The sequence below is a fragment of the Ursus arctos genome, unplaced genomic scaffold (assembly GCF_023065955.2).
Source record: "Ursus arctos isolate Adak ecotype North America unplaced genomic scaffold, UrsArc2.0 scaffold_3, whole genome shotgun sequence".
NCBI lineage: Eukaryota > Metazoa > Chordata > Mammalia > Carnivora > Ursidae > Ursus > Ursus arctos.
This window is the reverse complement of record NW_026622985.1, coordinates 19,346,558-19,360,049: the sequence shown is the minus strand read 5'-3', so window position 1 is coordinate 19,360,049 and position 13,492 is coordinate 19,346,558. Positions and strand designations below refer to the sequence as shown.

At 35.5% G+C, this 13,492-nt stretch overlaps 1 protein-coding gene across 1 annotated transcript in view; it reads right to left on the bottom strand.

The window, feature by feature from the left end:
- RELN (reelin) overlaps window positions 1-13,492 on the bottom strand; it is a 476,703-nt gene that overhangs the window by 288,375 nt on the left and 174,836 nt on the right. The window lies entirely within an intron of this gene.

The window sequence follows — 13,492 nt, the reverse complement described above, 5'->3', positions numbered from 1 at the left end:
GGGAGGCACGATGTTGAAGCTCGGTGTGTGGAATCAGAAAGACTCGTGTTTAAACGCAATGAGCTGCCACTTACGTGCTACCTGAATTTGCCTAACTTCTTTGATCACTCTAGGATCCAGATTCCCCACATTAAGATAGGGCTAATAATAACAATTATTATTTAAAGATATTAATATTCACTCTTCAGAAATAGAGTTCAAGCTTCTGGAATAGTAGGAATAGTTAATTAAAAAGTAAATATCCCCCATAAGGCACATGTCATAATGACTTCAACATTCGAAGGAATCAAAACTATATACTTTCCAGTTCACAATTCATTTCCAATATGCAATATTGCCATCCAGTTACCAAAAACAGAAGAAAACAGGGGTTTAATATAGTTGTTACAATGCCTACCCAAGGGTATTATTTCTTTATTTCATGAATCATTGTGCTCACAAATTACTTAAAGAATCATTTTTAAACCTAGGGCAATGTGTTTGACTTCCAGGAGTGGGTTACTTTTCCCACCATTTTCTCCTGCTTTACCAATGACTCCTAGGATGTTACTGTGCCTTGTCCATTCACAGTTGGAAGGTCATTCATTAACCAGCAATCTGGTGTTAACTACCCACCAGGAAATGTTACTAAATACGTGGAACATGGGAAAGGACAGAGGTGGTCTGAATTTGGTAAATGTGACATTCAAAGGAATCAGTTCACTTGAAAAGATTCCTGCCCTCTTTTCATCAGCAAATTACTGTACTTGCTAATTAGGTTGTGGACACAGCTTGACCCTTATTAAAATAAGAAAAAAAATACCAAATTCTTAAAACATATAAAAAGGAGTAATGAGTAACTTTAGGGAGAAATTTTTTTATATTAAACTCTCAAATTATGCCAAGGCCATTGCAAAAAGGTAAAAAGTCTGTGTATGTTTTCATAATGCTGTTGCTTTTCAAAGTTTTACTGCTCTTTTTTATTTATTTGTATTTTTTAAGACTTTTTAAAAGACTTATTTATTTATTTGAGAGAGAGAGTGCACAGGTATGTGGATGAATGGGGGGAGGGGCAGAGGGAGAGAATCTTCAAGTAGACCCCCTGCTGAGCCCAGAGCCAGCCGCAGGGCTGGATCCCACAAACCATGAGATCATGAGCTGAGCCAAAACCAAGAGTCAGATGCTCAACTGACTGAGCCACCCACATGCCCCTGCTCTCTTTAGTATCATTACACCTTTTATTCCTAAGCCATACCATTTTTTCCAACTGTCAGATGTATAAATATTTCCTTCCCCTTAAAACAAGTTTCAGCATTAATGTTCACTATCCAGTAATCACAAGGTCTGTGTGTTCTTAAAGACCACCAAACTCTTAACCATCAAATTTATTACTATTAACTCTCAAATTTACCCTTCTTCTCCATCTCCACAGCCACTGTTTTAATTCAGGATTTAATAATTTGTCATCTGGTAAACTGCAATACTCTCTTGATCAGAATCCCCCTCCAGATTGAACTCCATGCTCATCCAACTTTCACATTGTGTCAGTTTTCTTGCTAAAATTGCTTGAAATCCTTCTGTGGCTCTCTGTCACCTAAAGGATTCTGTCAAATTCCTTAGAATGGCCTAAAATTTCTTCAGGATCTGGTCCCTGCCCACGTGTTCAACCTCATCTTTCACCACACCCTGCAACTGAGTGGTAGAGTAGTTCCCACAGGTTCCAGAATGGAACGCATGACTTCTCTCATGTCCCCAAGATTCTTCATGTTCTGTCCTCTGTGCATGGAAGTCCTTGCCACAACTTTTACTCTTCCTCTAAAATTTACCCAGGAATCAGCCAGTCAGCTATCTTCCCCCAGATGAAACTGACTCCAGAGGAAAAGGAGCTAATGTCACCACAGCCTGAAACTTGCAGACCCCCATGGGGCCCTGCGTGAGCTGTCCTTCCAAGCTCCCTCTAGCTTGGAGCTTATGCTGGTCCTTCCAGAGCCTAGGGAACCTGCTTGTACCTTCATGGCCGTCAGAATGCCTCCTCAGCTACCTGGTGTGTGAGACAATGCAGCCTGGGAAGCAAGAACAACCACCTAAGGCAAGGATGGAATGTACTCCTTGCCCCTGTCTGAACCTGGGGCTGGCACACAGCCTCTTCCCCTAGTGTCCCCATTCCAGACATGTCTAGAAGGTGTTGCCATGGCAGACATCACTAATCAAGCACAGCATTCTTTGTAATGGAACCCAGACACAGCCTACTTCACTACCCACAATCCTAGACTCTAAGCAGCCCCTGTGTTTATTCAGAGTTAGCACATAACATGTAGCCTGCTTAGCATTTCTGGCCTAAGGATACCTCAAGGGTGATGGGACCTGGGCAGAGCCCCAGCACAGACAGCGCACTCAAATGGGAGGACCCCGGTCCATGTGCTGGAGAGCCACGATCTCTTTGGAGACCTACATGTACCTACCTGATGAAGATCAAACTGCATATACTATTGGGAGAAAGTCTCTACTGACCTAGGTACTGAAGAATAACAAAGTCAAAAGAGAAAAACCAAGTGTTGGGTTTGGGGCTGTCACATGTGAACAGAATAAAACAAAAAATAGTTATTAACTAGAAGTCTGAGTGTCATAAAAAAAAGGATACTTTTATCTCTTTAAGGAGAGAAGTCATTGGCCTATAGTTAGACTTCTGGGATGAATTACAAGTACTGATTTAGAAGCATAAAATACTTTTCCAGAAAATTTAGCAGAAAGCATTGAAAAGAAAGTTTATTATTTGTAACAGGAGTTTAATCTCCATTAAAAAGTGAGCAAGGTATCACTGAAAAAGATGCCATGAGTGATCTTCCTTACCCAATTCAGAGACTTTCAGAGGTCTTTGGCATATTGAATTAGTAATGGAAATTTTCCAAAGGATAACTCCAACTTGGAATGTAATTTGAAGGTCCGTGGGGGAAAAAAAAGAAAAGAAAGGAAAGCAAGGAAAAGAAAAAAGAAAATGAAAAAAGAAAAAAGTCTGTGCTCACAAGAAAAAAGCCAGTTTCTGGACAACTATCATTAGATCCAGCCCATGCAGAAAAAATTTCTCCCAAAAGGATATTTATGATATAGATTTTTATACTCTTTGTGTTTATACATAGTAGTTTTTATAAGTATGCATTTGTGTTCTATTGCTATAATTAATTTTGATATTTTAGCGTGTGAAAAGAGATTTCAGGAATGGAAACCCAACTAATAACTTATGAATCTGACTGGAGACAGTTTGACTTGAGACCAGGCCCAAAACCATAACTCCATTTCCTCTTTTCTGAAATGGATCATTTCTCCACAACAATTTTATGTTTGTGATTTCTGGGAGTGTCCAACTATACACGTCAAAAGAAATTCACCAGCTTCCCAGAAGAGATGTGGGTCATGATGTGTGACCACTATTGCCTGCATATGTGGAAATTTGGCAATGCATAGATGGTCTACATTCATCTGGCCATCAAGCTGAAGCTGAAGCAGGGGTCAGAAAACATGATCCAGACATATAGGAATGGCTGCACCAAGGACCAGAAGCTGCTGCTGGAGGTCCAGCAGTACTGCAGGACAGTAAGACCAAGGGTGACATCATCTGCATGCAGCTCCACCAGGCACTATAGGCAGGCCAGCTGGAGAGCCAGACTATCACAGACAAGGCCCAAGGGAGTCCAGACCTGGGGGCCATGGAGCTGCACATTCAGGAGCCGTGGCACCACTTCTGAGTGGAGCACGTTGTGGCCAAGGGTACCAAGAATCACCCATGATACTGTACACATTCAACAAAATGTAGCTGGTACTCTAATTCTTACTTAGTGTTTTCAGTAATTGCTATGTGATACTGCATTGCTATAATCATTTTGGTGAAAAAGCACTGATAGTTGCTTTTTAAAGAGAGGCAAACATTTATCACTGGCAGAGTTTTTATCTTTCTTTGTTTTATAAATCAACAACAAAGTGGATCTAGGGAGGGAAGACACCTTCAAGCAGATGAGATCATGTTTTGTTTTGTCAATGCGCAAAGGATTGCTCTCATTAACTATTAAAAGAAGCAGAAATGCCACATTTCTCAAGAGTGATCAGAGAATTTTAGAATAAGGGGAGGCTGATTGGACTGATTCATGTACCCAGGCACCAAACATCTGTCCAAAGCTCCCAACTCACATGCCAGGTTTCTAAAACTGAAAAGAGGAGTGCTATATGCCAAGATAAAGGACTTTTTATTGTCTAATTTCTAAATAGCTTCATATGAGCTTTATCAGCAATTTGCCTGGTTCAGAAAACCACAAGTAATAGATCTCTCATTATAAACAACAAAAACCATGCACAACTTTTGTTATTAAAAAGATTGTGTTATCTCTACCTCCACTAAATAATTCAACAAGCCCTTAAGGATTATGAATCTGATGAGGTGCCAAGATATTAGCCTGCTCCAGGTGTTCACATTTCTTAGTCCGGCCCTGTTGACAGAGGATAGGTGCTCAGCAAATATTTTTTTGGTTAATTTGAACTCTGTCTTCTAAATGAGGCTGTATGAACCCTAGACATAGGGATTTTTATCTATTTTTTTTCCTATATTGGTACTCAGCACTTGACATAGAGTAGCCTTGCAGTAACTGTTTGTGGAATACGTGAATAACTAGTCTGTGTTATGCTTACTATATAACGTTAAGTGCTTCAATAACTAACTGGTAAATTCTCACATAAGAAACACATAAGAAAAAGATGATTAGGTGGTTAATAATAAATGGTCACAATAAACTTTAATATAGGCAAGATTTAGCTCAGAAATCAAATCAGGTAACAGTAAGAACAATAAAAGTAATAAGCCAATGCATTTGATTGACCACTGCAAAATGTTCTCACCATTTAACATCTTTCAGAGTTTTCTTAAACCACTCGTATTCCAGAAATGCCTTCCAAAACCTCGCAATAAAAATAGCTTTCATACCACCTTTTTAAATCACTAAAATTCATCAAAGAAATGTACTCGAGTGGCTCTGCTGTTTTAAACACCTTTTAACTAAGTAAGCCTTGTATTAATTTGCCTCAGAGGTATCCTTAGGCAAGACAAAGACAAAACTGGTAAAACAGTTTATCAATTCCAAAGAACACCTTAGTAAAAATTATGTTATTCACTGGATAATGGATACTGGATAGTGAATTAAAGAGTCTGCATATTTGTGAAAACACTAATGCAAAGTATTTAGGTGCCACTTCTGAGCAGCCTAATAGAAAGAGTATATGTTTCAGATACAAAAGAAAGGAGGTCGCAAAAAAAAGGATGGAGGTTACATGCTAGGTCTGGCACTCATTCTCTCCATGACTTAGGCCATATCATTGTTTGTCTCATTTTCTTAATCTGTAAAATAACTTGATTGCATTGGGTAACTTCTAACAGTAAATCTGGAATGAGAACAAACATTTTGTGTTTGTACCATAGCTCAATTGTTTATGTTGACCTTAGATAAGTACTTATTTTTCAAAAGAGGACTTTAAAATTTGCACTATTTTCCAGGGCTGTGTTGAAAATAGAGTTCGACTCCATAAAAAGATTGGAAAACAATGCGAAGAATTATAGTGATGATGTTCTAACTGGTCATTTCAGAAAATATTGGCACAAACATGAAAGGGAATTCTAAAAACATCCCTCTACTCTCACCACTTTTATTCAACACAGTACTAGAAGTCCTAGCCACAGGAATCAGACAAGAAAAAGAAATAAGAGGCATTCATACTGGTAAAGAATAAGTTAAACTCTATTTGCAGATGAAATGATACTATTCATAGAAAATCCTAAAGAAACCACCAAAAAAACTAGAAGTAATAAACAAATTCAGTGAAGTGGTCAGATACAAAATTAATACCCAGAAATTGGTAGTGTTTCTGTACACTAATAATGAAGTCATAGAAAGAGAAATTTAAAAAAAAACCCAACACACACATCACTTACAATTGCACCAAAAGTAATAAAATATCTAGGAATAAACTTAATCAAAGAGGTGAAAGACCTATACTCTGAAAACAATAAAACACTGAAGAAAGAAATTAAAGATGACACAAATAAATGGAAAAATATTCCATGCTCATGGATTAGAGAGATCAATATTGTCAAATATCCATATTATCCAAAGCAATCTACAGATTCAATGTAACCTCTATCAAATACCAACAGCATTTTTGGGGGGCACCTGGGTGGCTCAGTCGGTTAAGTGTCTGCCTTTGGCTTGGGTCATGGTCCCAGGGTCCTGGGATTGAGCCCCACATCAGACTCCCTGCTCACTGGGGAGCCTGCCTCACTCTCCTCCCCGCTCATGCTCTCTCTCAAATAAAAACAACAAACAATAACAACAACAACAAAATACCAACAGCATTTTTCACAAAACTAGATCAAATAATACTAAAATTTGTATGGAACCACAAAAGAGCCCAAACAGCCAAAGCAATCTTGAAAAAGAAGAACAAAACTGAAGGTATCACAATCCCAGATTTCAAGATAAATTACAAAGCTGTAGCAATCAAAACAGTATGGTACTAGCACAAAAACAGACACATAGATCAATGGAACAGAATAGAGGCCCCAAAATATACCCACATTTACAGGTCAATTAATCTATAGCAAAAGAGTGCTTGCTTTGACAGCACATACACTAATCTATGTCAAAGAAGGCAAGAATACACAATGAGGAAAAGACAGTCTTTTCAATAAATGGTACTGGAAAAACTGGACAGATAGTTACATACAAAGGAATGAAGCTAGACTACTTTCTAACACCATACACAAAAATAATCAAAATGGATTAAAGACCTAAACACGAGCCCTGAAACCATAAAAATCCTAGAAGAGAACACAGACAGTAATGTCTCTGACATCAGCCATAGCAATATTTTTCTAGATATGTCTCCTAAGGCAAGGAAAACAAAAGCAAAAATAAACTACTGGGACATATCAAAATAAAAAGCTTTTGCATAGCAAAGGAAATCATCAAGAAAACAAAAAGACAACCTTGTCTTTTTGAGAAGATACTTGTAAATGATATATCCAATAAGGGGTTACTATCCAAAACATATAAAGAACTGATACAACTGAATACCAAACAATCTTACTTAAAAACGAGCAGGGGCGCCTGGGTGGCTCAGGCGTTAAGCGTCTGCCTTCGGCTCAGGGCGTGATCCCAGGGTCCTGGGATCGAGCCCTGCATCAGGCTCTCTGCTCTGCTGGGAGCCTGCTTTTTCCTCTCCCACTCCTCCTGCTTGTGTTCCCTCTCTTGCTGGCTGTCTCTCTCTGTCAAGTAAATAAATGAAATCTTTAAAAAAAATAAAAATAAAAAATAAAAATGGGCAGAGGACCTGAATAGATACTTTTCCAAAGAAGACCGATGGTCAACAGACACATGAAATGATGCTCAACATCACTCATCATCAGGGAAATACGAATCAAAATCACAATGAGATTTTACCTCACACCTGTTAGAATGGCTAAAATCAAGAAGACAAGAAACAACAAGTATTGGTGAGGATGTGGAGAAAAAAGAACCCTTGTGCCCTGTTGGTGGGAATGTAAATTGGTGTAGCCACTGTGGAAAACAGTTTGGAGGTTCCTCAAAAAATTAAAAATAGAAATACCATGTCCAATAATTCCACTATTGGGTATTTACTCAGGAAAAATAGAAACACTAACTCAAAAAGATAATATGCACCCTTATGTTTATGGCAGCATTATTTACAATAGCTAAGACATGGAAGCAACCTAGGTGTCCATCAATAGACGAATGGATAAGGAAAATGCGGTATATGTATACAATGGAATATTATACAGCCATAAAGAATGAGATTATGTCATTTGCAACAGCATGGATAGACCTAGAGGGTATTATGTTAAGTGAAATAAGTCAGACTAAGAAAGACAAATACCATACAATTCCACTCATAAATGGAATCTAAAAAAAAATGAATAAACAAACAAAAAACAGAATCAGAACTATAAATACAGAGAACAAACTGATGGCTGCCAGTGAGGAATTGGGCAAAATGGGTGAGGGGGAAAGGGAACAGGACTCTGGTTATGGAATGAGTAAGTCACATGAATAAAAAGCAGAACACATGGAATATAGTCAGTGATATTGTAATAGTGATGTAATGGGACAGATGGTATCTCTACTTATGGTGAACATAGCATAATGTATAAACTTGTCAAATCACTAAGCTGTACACCTGAAACTAATGTAACATTGTGTGCCAACTATACTAAAAAAAAAAATCTCAAAATATTTAGGATGAAAATTCACCTCCTTACCCTCAAAAAATAAGACTACAAACTCTAAAATGTTTTATGACTGTGACAAAGCTGATGAAAGCTCTAATAAAGGATAGGATATCTAACCTAGTTAATTAATCATAAAAAATTAGGACAATATTGGTATATTCTTGTAAAACAATCTGCAGAAGTATATACAAGGGTTACTTTGGAGAAAACAAGTTTTTAATTATTTTTTCTGTTACAGAAATAATGCGTGTATTATAGAATTTAAAAATATACAAAAGGATTAGTGTGAAAATAAAATTACTCATATTCATATCCAGGAGAGATAATCATTATTAACATTTTAGTAAACTATATTCTAGCTTTTTAAATTAATTCATGAATATAAAGTTTTTAGAAAATTGTTTGCTTAGGGGTGCCTGGGTGGCTTCATCTGTTAAGCATCTGCTCTGGGCTCAGGTCATGATCTCAGGGTCCTGGGATCAAGTACCACGTCAGGCTCCCAGTTCAGCAGGGAAACTGCTTGTCCCTCTGCCCCTGCTCTTCCCCCTGCTCATGCTCTCTCCCAAATAAATAAATAAAATCTTTAAACAAAAAGAAACTCGCTTGCCTACAAAGCAGGTTTCTATTCCTTTATATTCAATATTTATTATAAATAGTTCCTACATCATTAAATATTTTTAGAACAAGATTGTAAAAAGGTAAATAATGTTCCAGTGTATAACTACAGCATAGTTTCTTTAACTATTATACTGCTGTTGGAATTGTATTTGTTTCTATTTTTTAAATATTTTAAATAATGAAGTATATAAATCTCTGACCATTTCTTTAATTTTTTCCCCAGCTTTACTGAGATATAACTGACACATAACACTGCATAAATTTAAGGTGTACAACATGTTGATTTGAAACATTTATACATTGCAAAATGATTACCATGATAGCATTAGCTAACACCTCCATTCTGTCATATAATTACCATTTCTTTTTTACGGTGAGAACATTTAAGATCTACTCTGTTGGCAACATTCAAGTATATGATACAGTTTTGTTAGCTGTCATTACTATGCTGTACATTAGATCTTCAGAACTTGTTTATTTTATAACTGGAAGTTTGTTTCCTTTGGTCTATATTTCCTCATTTCCTCTACCCGTCGACCCGTGGTAATTACCAGGCCACTGTGTTTCTCTGAGGTAGACATTTTGTGTATATCTTATATTTTAAGATGGATTTCTAGGACTGGGATAATGAAATTCAGGGCATAAACACGAAGGCCACAATTCCAAACGGCATATAAAGAAAGGTAGATTTGTCCACCAGTGTCCCAGAGAACACCCATCCCACAATACTCCTGGTGGCACTGAGCATTATTAGTCTACAGTTTTCATTCTAAAAGTGTCATGTTACTTTTAATTTCTATCCCACTGATTATTAGTAGGATAGTTTGCATGTTTGTTGGTTACATTTTTCAGTTTTGGGAATTAACTATACATGTCCTTGCCCATTTTGTTTTGGGTTTTAATGATTTTCCTAACCAATTCACAAGAACTCTTTAAATGTGAAGGCTATTAACTCTATACTATATATTTCTTACCAATATTTTCTATGCAGTTTATAATTAGTCCTTTACTATATTTATGTTTTTTATTAAAAAAATTTAAATTTTCATGTACTCAAATCTTTCAATCAATTCCCTTCTAATTTTTTTCCAATTTTTCATGCTTGGAAGCTCTTGCCCCTTTTAAAATCAATTAATAGATATGTACATGCATTTTCTCCTGGGAATTTTTTCTATTCATCTGGAATTTATTTTGGCATATGGACATTCAGTGGAGATTTAAATTTATTTTTCTCATTTATTAAAAAAATTTCCTTACATGTTTTATTGAATATTTTTTATCAACCTTATTTATTATAGAATCTTTCCTATATCATGTTTTCAATATATATCACAGTTACTTCCTGAATTATCTACACATTTCCATTGATGTGAAAGGCTTCAATAAATTTCTACACTAAAAACTTTCCACAATAAACTCAATTATATGGATAGGGTAGTCCGGGAATTGGGAATAATGTTTGGTGGTTTTTTTTTTCATGATTTCTGACTTTAATAGAAATAAACAGTGCTTATATTAGCCATAATTAAATTATACTCATGAAGTGAAAATGCATAGTGAAACTTTCAAAATCTGTAGATTATGCTTATTTCTAGTTGTTAAACATCCATTGATTCAGATAATTTCAGGAAATAATTCCTATGGCAGTTTGAGAAGACATACTTATCAGCTGAGCATTTATGTGGGTAAAGTGTAACGAATTTTAGGAAAATATAAAATAATTCTGAGCCTTCTTGTCTGAAAATACTGAAACAGGGGTGCCTGGGTGGTGCAGTCCACCAACTCTTGGTTTTGGCTCAGATCATGATCTTGGGATCATGGGATCAAGTCCCGCTTTGGGCTCTGACTTCAGTGTGGAGTCTGCTTAGGATTCCCTGCCCCTCTCCTACCCCCTCCTTTCTAGCTCTCTCTCTCTCAAATAAATAAATAACTATTTTTAAAAAATAATAAATGAATAAATAAATAAATAAAAATACTGAGTCACAGAGAATCTGAAATTAAGATATGAGGTATAATATGGGGGGGGCTAAAAACGGGAAGATGGAGAGAACACCTCTGGTATGAAGGGTTGGACTGTCACCCACTTCCTGTGCATTATACGCATTATCAAGAAATTGAAAACCAACAAGCATGAAGAGAAGATCCTAAAAGCTCCCAGGCAAAGAAAATACAATAACTTTCAAAATAAGAATAAAATTGCATCATTTTCATGTTCTCAATTATAGTACAGAAAGCCTTCAAAATTTTCAGAGAGTATTATTTTTAATCTGGAATTCTATTTCTAGCCGATCTATCATCAAATGTAAGGAATCAAACATTGCACTTCCCAGCTATACTCTCTCAGGAAGCAATTGAGAAAGTGCCCTAGGAAAAATAACAGTAAATTAAGAAAGAGAAGAAACAATTAAAAGTGAAAAGTTGTTCAAGAAGGAAGAAATCACAGTACACCATTTGGTTCTGCAGTGAATAATATTTATATATTTATATCATTGATATTTATATCATTGAAATATTTATAGCATTGATTGAAACACATGACTGATTTTATTTAAAAATGTGATATATTTATATTAAGAGGATATGGGGATGAAGTTGTGTGTCAGAGGTTAATGGCATAAAAGAAGTATATCTTCTTCTACCACAATATGAAGTCACTTGGTTTAATATATTATTAAAAAATATGGATAATGATGCCAGAAGCAGTGCCTAAAATGATGACAATAGCTTACTCTGGGAGTGTTTCTGGAAGGAGCAGAGAGGGAAGCCTTCTTTTTTATTATGAGCCTTTTCTTATTATATAATATTTATTTTTTAATTTATTTTCAATATTTATTTATTTGAGAGAGAGAAAGCATGAGTGGGGGGGAGGGGCAGAGGCAGAAGGAGAAGCGGACTCCCCGCTGATCAGGGAGCCTGACATGGGGCTCAATCCCAGGACCCTGAGATTATGACCTGAGCCGAAGGCAGATGCTTAATCGACCAAGACACCCAGGAGCATCTTATTATATGATATTTAAAACATTTTTGTCAAAAACAGAATTTAAAAAGAAATGAATATCAAAGGAAGAAGAAGGAAGGACATAATAAAGATTAAGGAAGATAAGAATAAAAAAGAGAACAGAAAAATAATAGAGAAAATCAATGAAGACAAAAGTTGGTTCACTGAAAAGAACAACAAAATTGACAAATCGTTTACTAGACTAAAAGAAAGAAAGAAAGAAAGAAAGAAAGAAAGAAAGAAAGAAAGAAAGAAAGAAAGAATCAATTTACCAAAATCAGGAATGAAATAGGGGACATCTACTATATTAATTTTGCAGAAATAAGAAGGATTTTAAAGAAATACTATGAATAGTTAATACCCATAAACTAGATAACGAAGATGAAATAGACAAATTTCTAGAAAGATATAAAGTACTAAAACTGATTCAATAAGAAATTGAAAACCTGAATAGACCTATAACAAGCAAACAGATTGAATTAGTAAAAAAACAACTTGCCACAAAGAAAATCTCAGGTCCAGATGGCTTCAATAGTGAATTCTATAAAATATTTAAAGAAGAATTAACACCAATTCTTCACAAATGCTTCTAAAAAATAGATGAGGCAGGGAACATTTTCCAACGCTTTCTAGGAGGCCAGCATACCAAAGCTAGGCAAATACATCACAGAAACAAAAGCTATACAAATATCACTTAATGAATATAGACTCAAAACCTATCAGCAAAATATTAGCAGATTGGAATCCACCAACATATTAAAAAGATTATTTACCATAACCAAGCAGGATTTAACCCAGAAATGCAAGGTTGGTTCAACATACAAAAATCAATCAATGTAATATACCATGTTAATAGAATACAGGGTGGAAAAAAAAACACACGATTATATCATTAGATGCAGTAAGATCATTTGACAGCTTCTAATATCCTTTCATGATAAAAACAAAGCCCCTCAACAAACTAGGAATATAAGGAACAACTTCAAACTGATAAATGCCATCTACAAAAAACTGACAACTAAAAGCATACTTATTGGAGAAAATGAAAATTTTCCTTCTAATATTATGAACAAAACAAGAATGCTGCTCTTGCCACTTTTATTCAATGTTGGAGGTTCTAGCCAGGGATATCAGTCAAGGAAAAGAAATACAAGGCATCCATATTGAAAAGGAAGAAGTAAAAAACATCTCTATTCGACATGATAATGGCATAATGACATAATCTTGTGTACAGAAAATATTAAAGAATCTACAAGAAAATTATTAGAGCTAATTAACAAATCCAGCAAGGTTACAGAATAAAAGACCAATATACAAAAATAAGTTGTTTTTCTATACACTATCAATGAATAAGGTGGAAACAAAATTAAGAAAACAATTCCATTCACAATAGCATCAAAAAGAATAAGGTTTTTAGGCATAAAGTTAGCCAAATAAGAGCAAGAATTGTACGTGGCAAAATACAAAACACTGTTGAAGAAACTAAAAGAAGTCTAAATAAATGGAAAGAAATCTCATGTTTATAAATCAAAAAACTTAATATTGTTGAGATGTCAATAATATCAAAATAGATCTACAGATTCAACACAGTACTTATCAAAGTCTTAAGTATT